Here is a 16385-nt window from a genome sequence, read left to right on the forward strand (position 1 = left end):
TTCTTGCTGATGGCCATTCTGACTGTTGTGAGCTGATAGGTATTTGTAATTTGGATTTGCATGCCTTTGATTACTCCTAATGTTCAGCTTCTCCCGCAACTTTTGTAATTTCTGTTAAACAAAAGCAGAAAAAAACGGTGAGTACAGTAAACCTCTTGAAATTGACTTCTTGGAAGGTTGCCCTCTTTTGAATTTTTTGGTCGATTTTCAAACCCAGGATTTTTTTTTTTGAGGGCAGGTGGCATTGACAGGCCTGCAAGGAGTGTGAATATTTAGTGACCATTAGAACTGGGGTTAAAGCTGCTGTTGTGGGAAACGGCCACAAGGCGGCAGCGTTTCTCCATTCCCATATCTGATTACTAGGGCAGCAGAGCCTTTCTGGAAGTCCTGTTCCTAGGTTGTAAATTACAACGGAATGTGCCAGGAAAAACCCCCATAAGTTTATGTCACGTTACTTCTTGTTCGTTGTTTTAATTTTTTAAATCGGGGTAATGATTAGAATACTGTTTGTCCTAGGTGTACACAATCTGGTTCATTTGTACATTACATATATATATATATATATATATATATGTGTGTGTGTGTGTGTATATATATATATATATATATATATATATATATATTCACGTACAGATCCACTTCCCATGTAAATTATTGCAGAGTGTCCCATAGACCTCCCTTGCTATATGGTCGGTCTTTTGATATATGTATTTAATAGGTATTTGTACACGTATGGTAACCCTAATCTTAATTTTTCCATTCCCCCCGCCTTTCCTTTTAGATAAGCATAGTTTGTTTTCTAAGTCTGTGAGTGTCTCTCTCTGTGGAAATATGTTCATTTGTGTCAGTTGTTAGATAATGCCTATAAGTGATATCATAGGATATGTCTTTTGCTTTCCGACTTACCTCATGTTCTGTGATTATCTCTAGGCTCATCTGTGGTGCCCCAAAGAGCAGTGTTTCATTGTTTTCCATGGCTAATATTCCACTGTGTACATGGACCGCTTCTTCTTTATCCCTTCATCTGCTGATGGACATTTTGGTTGCTTCCGTGTCTTGGCTATTGTGACAGTTCCTGCAGTGCAGCTGCTGAAGCCTGTGCCTTCTCGACTCTGGACTTCTCAGGTGAGAGGCTCAGCGGCGGGCCTGCTGAATGGAATGGTGGCTCAGTTTTTACTTTTAAACGCAGCTCCTTTCTGTTCTCATTACTGGCTGTTACCACTTCACATCTCACCAGCAGCTAGAGGGTACACAGTTCTCTAAAACCCCTTCAGCATTTATTGTTGGTAGACTTTTTGCTGATGGTGGTTGACATGTGTGAGTTGAAACCTTTTTGGAGGGTAGATTTGCATGAGTCTAATAATTCCTGATGTTGAGCTTTTATCCATTTTCTTCTTTCTTGAAAATGAGTGAGTAAAACTTACCCCTCCATACTATCTCCTTGAAAAATTTGCCAGCTTCGAATGTTTTGGCCATTCCCTGCCTCAGGACACTTTTTGACGGCAGGTGTCCTTTACAGCCCTGAGTCCTTGTGAATGTTAAGTGACCATTAGCTGTGGGTTTAAAGCCGCTCTTGTGGGAAACGGCCACAAGGCGGCAGCGTTTCTACATTTCCAACTCTGGGTTTTTGGGCAACAGAGCTTTCCTGGAAATCGTGTCAGTAAGCTGCAACTTAGAGTGGAATGTGCCAGCGCAGACCCCCGTAGCTTATATCTCCTAGACTGTTGTTTGTTTTTTAAATTTAATTTTTATTAATTATCAGAGCAAATTTGATAAGAATGCAGATTATCCTAGGTGTACAGTGTCTGGTTCATCCTATCAATGTATCTGTCTATTCCTCTTTGGATCCTTTCCCGTGTATGTTATTATAGAGTGTTGAGTAGACCTCTCTTCGTATCCCATAGGTACGTGGTGATTATATATTTCATATGTATTAGTACGTGTCTGTTAACCCCCATATCCTAATTCATACATTCCTTACACCTCTTTCCATTTGGTTACACATTATTTGGTTTTCTGAATCTATGCGTGTCCTTCTGTTGGAAATTGTTTCATGGGTGTCAATGTTTAGGTAACACCTATAAGTGATGCCATAGGCTGTCTGTCTTTCAGTTTCTTTCTTACTTCAAGTTGGGTGATTATCTCTAGATCCTTCTATGGTGGTGCCAACGGCACTGTTCCATGCTTTTTCGTGGCTAATATTCCATTGTGTACATGGACGACTTCTTCCTGGTGCGTTTTCCTCTTGTTGGACATTTCGGTTTCTTCCAGGTCTTGGCTCTGGTACATGTTGCTGCAGTGCAGGATTGTCAGCCTGCGTCTTTTTGATTCTGGTCTACTCAGGTGATAGGCCCATGAGTGGGCCTACCAGATCACATGGTAGCTCCATTTTTACCCTTAAACGCACCTCCATTCTGTTCTCACCGCTGGCTGTTACCAGGTTACATCCCACCAGCAGCTAAAGGGTACGCAGTTCTCTAAAACCCCTTCAGCATTTATTCTTTGTAGACGTTTTTGCGGATGATCATTCTGACGGCTGTGAGGTGAACGTTTTTGTACACTGGATGTGCATGGCTTTATTAATTCCTGATGTTCAGCCTTTTTCCTTTCCCGTTTTTTTTTTTTTTTTTTTTAACAACCACAAAAAAGAAACAGAAGACAAACGTGCACTAAATATGCCTCTTGAAACTGTCGTTTTGCAATGTGGACGACTTTTGAATGTTTTGGTCGATATATACGACCCCAGGATTTGTTTTCAGGGCAGGTGTGATTTACAGGCCTGCAATTATTTTGAATATCAACTGACCATTAGGGCTGGGATTAAAGCTGCTGTTGTGTGAGACGGCCACAAGGTGGCAGCAGTTCTCCTTTACCAAATCCGGTTACTAGGGCAACAGAGCCTCAATGGCAGTGGTGTTCTAGGTTGTAATTTAGAATGGAATGTGCCAGGAAAAAGCCCCTTAAGTTTACGTCTCACTACTTCTTGTTCGTTTTCTTAATTTAACTTTTATTTTTTATCACAGCAAGGTTGATTACAATGTTTGGCTTGTTCTAGGTGTGCAAGACGTGGTTCTTTTACACATACACATATGTCCATTCTTCCTGGGATCCTCGTCCCGTGTACGTTATGACAGAATGTTGAGTAGTCTTCTCCTGGTATTCCGTAGGTCTTTGGTGATTATATATTTATTTCACCCGTGTTTGTATATGTCTGTTAACCCCAATATCCTAATGTATCCAATCCTCACGCCTTTCCATCGGTGATCCATAAGTTTGTTTAATGAATCTGTGATTGCCCTTCTCTGTGGAAATACCTTCACTGGTATCAATTTTTAAGTAACACCTATAAGTGACATCATACGATATGTGTCTTTCTCTTTCTGACTTCCTACAAGTCGCGTGATTAACTCTAGACTCATCTGCGGTGCTGCACGTGGCATGGTGTCCTTTTTTTCCTTGGCTAATATCGCGTCTGTACGTGCACCAGTTTTCTTTGTCCACTCATCTGTCGATGGACTTTTTTGGTTGCTTCCATGTCTTGGCTGTTGTAATAACTGCGGCAATGCCCATTTGCCTGCCTGTGTCTTTCCAATTCTGTCTTCTTAGTTTATAGGCCCAGGAGTGGGCCTGCTGGATCATACGGTAGCAAAATGTTTACCTCGTAAAGTCACCTCCATTTTGTTCACATCAGTGGCTCTTACCAGGTTACATCCCACTTGAAGTTGAGGGTATGCACTTCTCCACAACACCTTCGGCATTTATTGTTTGTAGCTTTTTTCTTGCTGATGTTTATTCTGACTAGTGTGAGCTGATACCTCCTCGTGGTTGGATTTGCGTGCGTCTCATAACCCCTTGAAATTGAGCTTTCTGGCATGTCCTTCTTTTCTTCAAACTGTGCGTACAGCTTACCTCTTCAAATTGTTTTCTTGAAGTATGTGTGACATTTTGAGATGTTTTGGCCATTACCTCCCTCAAGACAGTTTGAAGGCAGGATTCATTTACAGCCCTCCAGTTCTGGTGCATATGAAGTGACCCTCAGCACAGGTTTTGAAGCTGCTGTTGCAGGTAACGGCCAGAGAGCGGCAGCATTTCTGCTTTTGCAAATCTGGTAACTAGGGAAACAGACCTTCCTGGCAGTGGTGTTCTCCGGTTATAAATTAGAGTGGAATGTGCCCGGATAAACCCCCAAAAGCTGATGTCTCCTTACTTATGTTTGTTTTTTTAAATGAATTTATATTTTGTATTGGAGTCATATTCCGTTGTGTACATGGACCACTTCTTCTTCGTGCATTCCTCTGTTGATGGACATTTTCGTTGCTTCCAAGTGTTGGCTGTGGTAAAATATTGCCGGAGTGCAGGATTGCCAGCCTGTGTCTTTTTGTTGTTGTTGTTAGTTTGTTTTTTCGTTTGCGGTACGCGGGCCTCTCACTGCCGTGGCCTCTCCCATTGCGGAGCTCGGGCTCCGGACGCACAGGGCCAGCAGCCGTAGCTCACAGGACCAGCCGCTCCGCGGCATGTGGGATCTTCCCGGACCGGGGCACGAACCCATGTCCCCTGCATCGGCAGGCGGACTCTCAACCACTGCGCCACCAGTGAAGCCCAGCCTGTGACTTTTTGATTCTCATACTCGCAGGCGATAGGCCCAGCAGTGGGTATGCTTGATTGAATGGTAGCTCAATATTTACCTTTTCAAGGCACCTCTTTGTGTTTTCATTACTGGCTCTTACCATGTCCCACGTTGAACCAAGGGTAGGCGTTTCTCCACAACCCCTTCAGCATTTATTGTTTGCAGAATTCTTGCTGATGGCCATTCTGACTGTTGTGAGCTGATAGGTATTTGTAATTTGGATTTGCATGCCTTTGATTACTCCTAATGTTCAGCTTCTCCCGCAACTTTTGTAATTTCTGTTAAACAAAAGCAGAAAAAAACGGTGAGTACAGTAAACCTCTTGAAATTGACTTCTTGGAAGGTTGCCCTCTTTTGAATTTTTTGGTCGATTTTCAAACCCAGGATTTTTTTTTTTGAGGGCAGGTGGCATTGACAGGCCTGCAAGGAGTGTGAATATTTAGTGACCATTAGAACTGGGGTTAAAGCTGCTGTTGTGGGAAACGGCCACAAGGCGGCAGCGTTTCTCCATTCCCAAATCTGGTTACTAGGGCAGCAGAGCCTTTCTGGAAGTCCTGTTCCTAGGTTGTAAATTACAACGGAATGTGCCAGGAAAAACCCCCATAAGTTTATGTCACGTTACTTCTTGTTCGTTGTTTTAATTTTTTAAATCGGGGTAATGATTAGAATACTGTTTGTCCTAGGTGTACACAATCTGGTTCATTTGTACATTACATATATATATATATATATATATATATATGTGTGTGTGTGTGTGTATATATATATATATATATATATATTCACGTACAGATCCACTTCCCATGTAAATTATTGCAGAGTGTCCCATAGACCTCCCTTGCTATATGGTCGGTCTTTTGATATATGTATTTAATAGGTATTTGTACACGTATGGTAACCCTAATCTTAATTTTTCCATTCCCCCCGCCTTTCCTTTTAGATAAGCATAGTTTGTTTTCTAAGTCTGTGAGTGTCTCTCTCTGTGGAAATATGTTCATTTGTGTCAGTTGTTAGATAATGCCTATAAGTGATATCATAGGATATGTCTTTTGCTTTCCGACTTACCTCATGTTCTGTGATTATCTCTAGGCTCATCTGTGGTGCCCCAAAGAGCAGTGTTTCATTGTTTTCCATGGCTAATATTCCACTGTGTACATGGACCGCTTCTTCTTTATCCCTTCATCTGCTGATGGACATTTTGGTTGCTTCCGTGTCTTGGCTATTGTGACAGTTCCTGCAGTGCAGCTGCTGAAGCCTGTGCCTTCTCGACTCTGGACTTCTCAGGTGAGAGGCTCAGCGGCGGGCCTGCTGAATGGAATGGTGGCTCAGTTTTTACTTTTAAACGCAGCTCCTTTCTGTTCTCATTACTGGCTGTTACCACTTCACATCTCACCAGCAGCTAGAGGGTACACAGTTCTCTAAAACCCCTTCAGCATTTATTGTTGGTAGACTTTTTGCTGATGGTGGTTGACATGTGTGAGTTGAAACCTTTTTGGAGGGTAGATTTGCATGAGTCTAATAATTCCTGATGTTGAGCTTTTATCCATTTTCTTCTTTCTTGAAAATGAGTGAGTAAAACTTACCCCTCCATACTATCTCCTTGAAAAATTTGCCAGCTTCGAATGTTTTGGCCATTCCCTGCCTCAGGACACTTTTTGACGGCAGGTGTCCTTTACAGCCCTGAGTCCTTGTGAATGTTAAGTGACCATTAGCTGTGGGTTTAAAGCCGCTCTTGTGGGAAACGGCCACAAGGCGGCAGCGTTTCTACATTTCCAACTCTGGGTTTTTGGGCAACAGAGCTTTCCTGGAAATCGTGTCAGTAAGCTGCAACTTAGAGTGGAATGTGCCAGCGCAGACCCCCGTAGCTTATATCTCCTAGACTGTTGTTTGTTTTTTAAATTTAATTTTTATTAATTATCAGAGCAAATTTGATAAGAATGCAGATTATCCTAGGTGTACAGTGTCTGGTTCATCCTATCAATGTATCTGTCTATTCCTCTTTGGATCCTTTCCCGTGTATGTTATTATAGAGTGTTGAGTAGACCTCTCTTCGTATCCCATAGGTACGTGGTGATTATATATTTCATATGTATTAGTACGTGTCTGTTAACCCCCATATCCTAATTCATACATTCCTTACACCTCTTTCCATTTGGTTACACATTATTTGGTTTTCTGAATCTATGCGTGTCCTTCTGTTGGAAATTGTTTCATGGGTGTCAATGTTTAGGTAACACCTATAAGTGATGCCATAGGCTGTCTGTCTTTCAGTTTCTTTCTTACTTCAAGTTGGGTGATTATCTCTAGATCCTTCTATGGTGGTGCCAACGGCACTGTTCCATGCTTTTTCGTGGCTAATATTCCATTGTGTACATGGACGACTTCTTCCTGGTGCGTTTTCCTCTTGTTGGACATTTCGGTTTCTTCCAGGTCTTGGCTCTGGTACATGTTGCTGCAGTGCAGGATTGTCAGCCTGCGTCTTTTTGATTCTGGTCTACTCAGGTGATAGGCCCATGAGTGGGCCTACCAGATCACATGGTAGCTCCATTTTTACCCTTAAACGCACCTCCATTCTGTTCTCACCGCTGGCTGTTACCAGGTTACATCCCACCAGCAGCTAAAGGGTACGCAGTTCTCTAAAACCCCTTCAGCATTTATTCTTTGTAGACGTTTTTGCGGATGATCATTCTGACGGCTGTGAGGTGAACGTTTTTGTACACTGGATGTGCATGGCTTTATTAATTCCTGATGTTCAGCCTTTTTCCTTTCCCGTTTTTTTTTTTTTTTTTTTTAACAACCACAAAAAAGAAACAGAAGACAAACGTGCACTAAATATGCCTCTTGAAACTGTCGTTTTGCAATGTGGACGACTTTTGAATGTTTTGGTCGATATATACGACCCCAGGATTTGTTTTCAGGGCAGGTGTGATTTACAGGCCTGCAATTATTTTGAATATCAACTGACCATTAGGGCTGGGATTAAAGCTGCTGTTGTGTGAGACGGCCACAAGGTGGCAGCAGTTCTCCTTTACCAAATCCGGTTACTAGGGCAACAGAGCCTCAATGGCAGTGGTGTTCTAGGTTGTAATTTAGAATGGAATGTGCCAGGAAAAAGCCCCTTAAGTTTACGTCTCACTACTTCTTGTTCGTTTTCTTAATTTAACTTTTATTTTTTATCACAGCAAGGTTGATTACAATGTTTGGCTTGTTCTAGGTGTGCAAGACGTGGTTCTTTTACACATACACATATGTCCATTCTTCCTGGGATCCTCGTCCCGTGTACGTTATGACAGAATGTTGAGTAGTCTTCTCCTGGTATTCCGTAGGTCTTTGGTGATTATATATTTATTTCACCCGTGTTTGTATATGTCTGTTAACCCCAATATCCTAATGTATCCAATCCTCACGCCTTTCCATCGGTGATCCATAAGTTTGTTTAATGAATCTGTGATTGCCCTTCTCTGTGGAAATACCTTCACTGGTATCAATTTTTAAGTAACACCTATAAGTGACATCATACGATATGTGTCTTTCTCTTTCTGACTTCCTACAAGTCGCGTGATTAACTCTAGACTCATCTGCGGTGCTGCACGTGGCATGGTGTCCTTTTTTTCCTTGGCTAATATCGCGTCTGTACGTGCACCAGTTTTCTTTGTCCACTCATCTGTCGATGGACTTTTTTGGTTGCTTCCATGTCTTGGCTGTTGTAATAACTGCGGCAATGCCCATTTGCCTGCCTGTGTCTTTCCAATTCTGTCTTCTTAGTTTATAGGCCCAGGAGTGGGCCTGCTGGATCATACGGTAGCAAAATGTTTACCTCGTAAAGTCACCTCCATTTTGTTCACATCAGTGGCTCTTACCAGGTTACATCCCACTTGAAGTTGAGGGTATGCACTTCTCCACAACACCTTCGGCATTTATTGTTTGTAGCTTTTTTCTTGCTGATGTTTATTCTGACTAGTGTGAGCTGATACCTCCTTGTGGTTGGATTTGCGTGCGTCTCATAACCCCTTGAAATTGAGCTTTCTGGCATGTCCTTCTTTTCTTCAAACTGTGCGTACAGCTTACCTCTTCAAATTGTTTTCTTGAAGTATGTGTGACATTTTGAGATGTTTTGGCCATTACCTCCCTCAAGACAGTTTGAAGGCAGGATTCATTTACAGCCCTCCAGTTCTGGTGCATATGAAGTGACCCTCAGCACAGGTTTTGAAGCTGCTGTTGCAGGTAACGGCCAGAGAGCGGCAGCATTTCTGCTTTTGCAAATCTGGTAACTAGGGAAACAGACCTTCCTGGCAGTGGTGTTCTCCGGTTATAAATTAGAGTGGAATGTGCCCGGATAAACCCCCAAAAGCTGATGTCTCCTTACTTATGTTTGTTTTTTTAAATGAATTTATATTTTGTATTGGAGTCATATTCCGTTGTGTACATGGACCACTTCTTCTTCGTGCATTCCTCTGTTGATGGACATTTTCGTTGCTTCCAAGTGTTGGCTGTGGTAAAATATTGCCGGAGTGCAGGATTGCCAGCCTGTGTCTTTTTGTTGTTGTTGTTAGTTTGTTTTTTCGTTTGCGGTACGCGGGCCTCTCACTGCCGTGGCCTCTCCCATTGCGGAGCTCGGGCTCCGGACGCACAGGGCCAGCAGCCGTAGCTCACAGGACCAGCCGCTCCGCGGCATGTGGGATCTTCCCGGACCGGGGCACGAACCCATGTCCCCTGCATCGGCAGGCGGACTCTCAACCACTGCGCCACCAGTGAAGCCCAGCCTGTGACTTTTTGATTCTCATACTCGCAGGCGATAGGCCCAGCAGTGGGTATGCTTGATTGAATGGTAGCTCAATATTTACCTTTTCAAGGCACCTCTTTGTGTTTTCATTACTGGCTCTTACCATGTCCCACGTTGAACCAAGGGTAGGCGTTTCTCCACAACCCCTTCAGCATTTATTGTTTGCAGAATTCTTGCTGATGGCCATTCTGACTGTTGTGAGCTGATAGGTATTTGTAATTTGGATTTGCATGCCTTTGATTACTCCTAATGTTCAGCTTTTCCCGCAACTTTTGTAATTTCTGTTAAACAAAAGCAGAAAAAAACGGTGAGTACAGTAAACCTCTTGAAATTGACTTCTTGGAAGGTTGCCCTCTTTTGAATTTTTTGGTCGATTTTCAAACCCAGGATTTTTTTTTTTGAGGGCAGGTGGCATTGACAGGCCTGCAAGGAGTGTGAATATTTAGTGACCATTAGAACTGGGGTTAAAGCTGCTGTTGTGGGAAACGGCCACAAGGCGGCAGCGTTTCTCCATTCCCAAATCTGGTTACTAGGGCAGCAGAGCCTTTCTGGAAGTCCTGTTCCTAGGTTGTAAATTACAACGGAATGTGCCAGGAAAAACCCCCATAAGTTTATGTCACGTTACTTCTTGTTCGTTGTTTTAATTTTTTAAATCGGGGTAATGATTAGAATACTGTTTGTCCTAGGTGTACACAATCTGGTTCATTTGTACATTACATATATATATATATATATATATATGTGTGTGTGTGTGTGTATATATATATATATATATATATATTCACGTACAGATCCACTTCCCATGTAAATTATTGCAGAGTGTCCCATAGACCTCCCTTGCTATATGGTCGGTCTTTTGATATATGTATTTAATAGGTATTTGTACACGTATGGTAACCCTAATCTTAATTTTTCCATTCCCCCCGCCTTTCCTTTTAGATAAGCATAGTTTGTTTTCTAAGTCTGTGAGTGTCTCTCTCTGTGGAAATATGTTCATTTGTGTCAGTTGTTAGATAATGCCTATAAGTGATATCATAGGATATGTCTTTTGCTTTCCGACTTACCTCATGTTCTGTGATTATCTCTAGGCTCATCTGTGGTGCCCCAAAGAGCAGTGTTTCATTGTTTTCCATGGCTAATATTCCACTGTGTACATGGACCGCTTCTTCTTTATCCCTTCATCTGCTGATGGACATTTTGGTTGCTTCCGTGTCTTGGCTATTGTGACAGTTCCTGCAGTGCAGCTGCTGAAGCCTGTGCCTTCTCGACTCTGGACTTCTCAGGTGAGAGGCTCAGCGGCGGGCCTGCTGAATGGAATGGTGGCTCAGTTTTTACTTTTAAACGCAGCTCCTTTCTGTTCTCATTACTGGCTGTTACCACTTCACATCTCACCAGCAGCTAGAGGGTACACAGTTCTCTAAAACCCCTTCAGCATTTATTGTTGGTAGACTTTTTGCTGATGGTGGTTGACATGTGTGAGTTGAAACCTTTTTGGAGGGTAGATTTGCATGAGTCTAATAATTCCTGATGTTGAGCTTTTATCCATTTTCTTCTTTCTTGAAAATGAGTGAGTAAAACTTACCCCTCCATACTATCTCCTTGAAAAATTTGCCAGCTTCGAATGTTTTGGCCATTCCCTGCCTCAGGACATTTTTTGACGGCAGGTGTCCTTTACAGCCCTGAGTCCTTGTGAATGTTAAGTGACCATTAGCTGTGGGTTTAAAGCCGCTCTTGTGGGAAACGGCCACAAGGCGGCAGCGTTTCTACATTTCCAACTCTGGGTTTTTGGGCAACAGAGCTTTCCTGGAAATCGTGTCAGTAAGCTGCAACTTAGAGTGGAATGTGCCAGCGCAGACCCCCGTAGCTTATATCTCCTAGACTGTTGTTTGTTTTTTAAATTTAATTTTTATTAATTATCAGAGCAAATTTGATAAGAATGCAGATTCTCCTAGGTGTACAGTGTCTGGTTCATCCTATCAATGTATCTGTCTATTCCTCTTTGGATCCTTTCCCGTGTATGTTATTATAGAGTGTTGAGTAGACCTCTCTTCGTATCCCATAGGTACGTGGTGATTATATATTTCATATGTATTAGTACGTGTCTGTTAACCCCCATATCCTAATTCATACATTCCTTACACCTCTTTCCATTTGGTTACACATTATTTGGTTTTCTGAATCTATGCGTGTCCTTCTGTTGGAAATTGTTTCATGGGTGTCAATGTTTAGGTAACACCTATAAGTGATGCCATAGGCTGTCTGTCTTTCAGTTTCTTTCTTACTTCAAGTTGGGTGATTATCTCTAGATCCTTCTATGGTGGTGCCAACGGCACTGTTCCATGCTTTTTCGTGGCTAATATTCCATTGTGTACATGGACGACTTCTTCCTGGTGCGTTTTCCTCTTGTTGGACATTTCGGTTTCTTCCAGGTCTTGGCTCTGGTACATGTTGCTGCAGTGCAGGATTGTCAGCCTGCGTCTTTTTGATTCTGGTCTACTCAGGTGATAGGCCCATGAGTGGGCCTACCAGATCACATGGTAGCTCCATTTTTACCCTTAAACGCACCTCCATTCTGTTCTCACCGCTGGCTGTTACCAGGTTACATCCCACCAGCAGCTAAAGGGTACGCAGTTCTCTAAAACCCCTTCAGCATTTATTCTTTGTAGACGTTTTTGCGGATGATCATTCTGACGGCTGTGAGGTGAACGTTTTTGTACACTGGATGTGCATGGCTTTATTAATTCCTGATGTTCAGCCTTTTTCCTTTCCCGTTTTTTTTTTTTTTTTTTTTTTTTAACAACCACAAAAAAGAAACAGAAGACAAACGTGCACTAAATATGCCTCTTGAAACTGTCGTTTTGCAATGTGGACGACTTTTGAATGTTTTGGTCGATATATACGACCCCAGGATTTGTTTTCAGGGCAGGTGTGATTTACAGGCCTGCAATTATTTTGAATATCAACTGACCATTAGGGCTGGGATTAAAGCTGCTGTTGTGTGAGACGGCCACAAGGTGGCAGCAGTTCTCCTTTACCAAATCCGGTTACTAGGGCAACAGAGCCTCAATGGCAGTGGTGTTCTAGGTTGTAATTTAGAATGGAATGTGCCAGGAAAAAGCCCCTTAAGTTTACGTCTCACTACTTCTTGTTCGTTTTCTTAATTTAACTTTTATTTTTTATCACAGCAAGGTTGATTACAATGTTTGGCTTGTTCTAGGTGTGCAAGACGTGGTTCTTTTACACATACACATATGTCTATTCTTCCTGGGATCCTCGTCCCGTGTACGTTATGACAGAATGTTGAGTAGTCTTCTCCTGGTATTCCGTAGGTCTTTGGTGATTATATATTTATTTCACCCGTGTTTGTATATGTCTGTTAACCCCAATATCCTAATGTATCCAATCCTCACGCCTTTCCATCGGTGATCCATAAGTTTGTTTAATGAATCTGTGATTGCCCTTCTCTGTGGAAATACCTTCACTGGTATCAATTTTTAAGTAACACCTATAAGTGACATCATACGATATGTGTCTTTCTCTTTCTGACTTCCTACAAGTCGCGTGATTAACTCTAGACTCATCTGCGGTGCTGCACGTGGCATGGTGTCCTTTTTTTCCTTGGCTAATATCGCGTCTGTACGTGCACCAGTTTTCTTTGTCCACTCATCTGTCGATGGACTTTTTTGGTTGCTTCCATGTCTTGGCTGTTGTAATAACTGCGGCAATGCCCATTTGCCTGCCTGTGTCTTTCCAATTCTGTCTTCTTAGTTTATAGGCCCAGGAGTGGGCCTGCTGGATCATACGGTAGCAAAATGTTTACCTCGTAAAGTCACCTCCATTTTGTTCACATCAGTGGCTCTTACCAGGTTACATCCCACTTGAAGTTGAGGGTATGCACTTCTCCACAACACCTTCGGCATTTATTGTTTGTAGCTTTTTTCTTGCTGATGTTTATTCTGACTAGTGTGAGCTGATACCTCCTTGTGGTTGGATTTGCGTGCGTCTCATAACCCCTTGAAATTGAGCTTTCTGGCATGTCCTTCTTTTCTTCAAACTGTGCGTACAGCTTACCTCTTCAAATTGTTTTCTTGAAGTATGTGTGACTTTGAGATGTTTTGGCCATTACCTCCCTCAAGACAGTTTGAAGGCAGGATTCATTTACAGCCCTCCAGTTCTGGTGCATATGAAGTGACCCTCAGCACAGGTTTTGAAGCTGCTGTTGCAGGTAACGGCCAGAGAGCGGCAGCATTTCTGCTTTTGCAAATCTGGTAACTAGGGAAACAGACCTTCCTGGCAGTGGTGTTCTCCGGTTATAAATTAGAGTGGAATGTGCCCGGATAAACCCCCAAAAGCTGATGTCTCCTTACTTATGTTTGTTTTTTTAAATGAATTTATATTTTGTATTGGAGTCATATTCCGTTGTGTACATGGACCACTTCTTCTTCGTGCATTCCTCTGTTGATGGACATTTTCGTTGCTTCCAAGTGTTGGCTGTGGTAAAATATTGCCGGAGTGCAGGATTGCCAGCCTGTGTCTTTTTGTTGTTGTTGTTAGTTTGTTTTTTCGTTTGCGGTACGCGGGCCTCTCACTGCCGTGGCCTCTCCCATTGCGGAGCTCGGGCTCCGGACGCACAGGGCCAGCAGCCGTAGCTCACAGGACCAGCCGCTCCGCGGCATGTGGGATCTTCCCGGACCGGGGCACGAACCCATGTCCCCTGCATCGGCAGGCGGACTCTCAACCACTGCGCCACCAGTGAAGCCCAGCCTGTGACTTTTTGATTCTCATACTCGCAGGCGATAGGCCCAGCAGTGGGTATGCTTGATTGAATGGTAGCTCAATATTTACCTTTTCAAGGCACCTCTTTGTGTTTTCATTACTGGCTCTTACCATGTCCCACGTTGAACCAAGGGTAGGCGTTTCTCCACAACCCCTTCAGCATTTATTGTTTGCAGAATTCTTGCTGATGGCCATTCTGACTGTTGTGAGCTGATAGGTATTTGTAATTTGGATTTGCATGCCTTTGATTACTCCTAATGTTCAGCTTCTCCCGCAACTTTTGTAATTTCTGTTAAACAAAAGCAGAAAAAAACGGTGAGTACAGTAAACCTCTTGAAATTGACTTCTTGGAAGGTTGCCCTCTTTTGAATTTTTTGGTCGATTTTCAAACCCAGGATTTTTTTTTTTGAGGGCAGGTGGCATTGACAGGCCTGCAAGGAGTGTGAATATTTAGTGACCATTAGAACTGGGGTTAAAGCTGCTGTTGTGGGAAACGGCCACAGGGCGGCAGCGTTTCTCCATTCCCAAATCTGGTTACTAGGGCAGCAGAGCCTTTCTGGAAGTCCTGTTCCTAGGTTGTAAATTACAACGGAATGTGCCAGGAAAAACCCCCATAAGTTTATGTCACGTTACTTCTTGTTCGTTGTTTTAATTTTTTAAATCGGGGTAATGATTAGAATACTGTTTGTCCTAGGTGTACACAATCTGGTTCATTTGTACATTACATATATATATATATATATATATGTGTGTGTGTGTGTGTATATATATATATATATATATATATATATATTCACGTACAGATCCACTTCCCATGTAAATTATTGCAGAGTGTCCCATAGACCTCCCTTGCTATATGGTCGGTCTTTTGATATATGTATTTAATAGGTATTTGTACACGTATGGTAACCCTAATCTTAATTTTTCCATTCCCCCCGCCTTTCCTTTTAGATAAGCATAGTTTGTTTTCTAAGTCTGTGAGTGTCTCTCTCTGTGGAAATATGTTCATTTGTGTCAGTTGTTAGATAATGCCTATAAGTGATATCATAGGATATGTCTTTTGCTTTCCGACTTACCTCATGTTCTGTGATTATCTCTAGGCTCATCTGTGGTGCCCCAAAGAGCAGTGTTTCATTGTTTTCCATGGCTAATATTCCACTGTGTACATGGACCGCTTCTTCTTTATCCCTTCATCTGCTGATGGACATTTTGGTTGCTTCCGTGTCTTGGCTATTGTGAAAATTCCTGCAGTGCAGCTGCTGAAGCCTGTGCCTTCTCGACTCTGGACTTCTCAGGTGAGAGGCTCAGCGGCGGGCCTGCTGAATGGAATGGTGGCTCAGTTTTTACTTTTAAACGCAGCTCCTTTCTGTTCTCATTACTGGCTGTTACCACTTCACATCTCACCAGCAGCTAGAGGGTACACAGTTCTCTAAAACCCCTTCAGCATTTATTGTTGGTAGACTTTTTGCTGATGGTGGTTGACATGTGTGAGTTGAAACCTTTTTGGAGGGTAGATTTGCATGAGTCTAATAATTCCTGATGTTGAGCTTTTATCCATTTTCTTCTTTCTTGAAAATGAGTGAGTAAAACTTACCCCTCCATACTATCTCCTTGAAAAATTTGCCAGCTTCGAATGTTTTGGCCATTCCCTGCCTCAGGACATTTTTTGACGGCAGGTGTCCTTTACAGCCCTGAGTCCTTGTGAATGTTAAGTGACCATTAGCTGTGGGTTTAAAGCCGCTCTTGTGGGAAACGGCCACAAGGCGGCAGCGTTTCTACATTTCCAACTCTGGGTTTTTGGGCAACAGAGCTTTCCTGGAAATCGTGTCAGTAAGCTGCAACTTAGAGTGGAATGTGCCAGCGCAGACCCCCGTAGCTTATATCTCCTAGACTGTTGTTTGTTTTTTAAATTTAATTTTTATTAATTATCAGAGCAAATTTGATAAGAATGCAGATTCTCCTAGGTGTACAGTGTCTGGTTCATCCTATCAATGTATCTGTCTATTCCTCTTTGGATCCTTTCCCGTGTATGTTATTATAGAGTGTTGAGTAGACCTCTCTTCGTATCCCATAGGTACGTGGTGATTATATATTTCATATGTATTAGTACGTGTCTGTTAACCCCCATATCCTAATTCATACATTCCTTACACCTCTTTCCATTTGGTTACACATTATTTGGTTTTCTGAATCTATGCG

The 16385-nt window shown here is 42.5% G+C and overlaps 1 long non-coding RNA gene across 1 annotated transcript; it reads left to right on the forward strand.

Annotated features, from left to right (window-relative positions):
• Positions 1-936: 936 nt before the first annotated feature.
• Positions 937-15599, forward strand: LOC308610461. The gene is made up of 4 exons (XR_014014554.1): positions 937-1125; positions 5717-5911; positions 10499-10693; positions 15287-15599. It is a non-coding gene; the product is annotated as an uncharacterized lncRNA (long non-coding RNA).
• Positions 15600-16385: the final 786 nt, after the last annotated feature.

This window comes from Mesoplodon bidens (assembly GCF_964165515.1).
Source record: "Mesoplodon bidens genome assembly, contig: HAP1_SCAFFOLD_1358, whole genome shotgun sequence".
NCBI lineage: Eukaryota > Metazoa > Chordata > Mammalia > Artiodactyla > Ziphiidae > Mesoplodon > Mesoplodon bidens.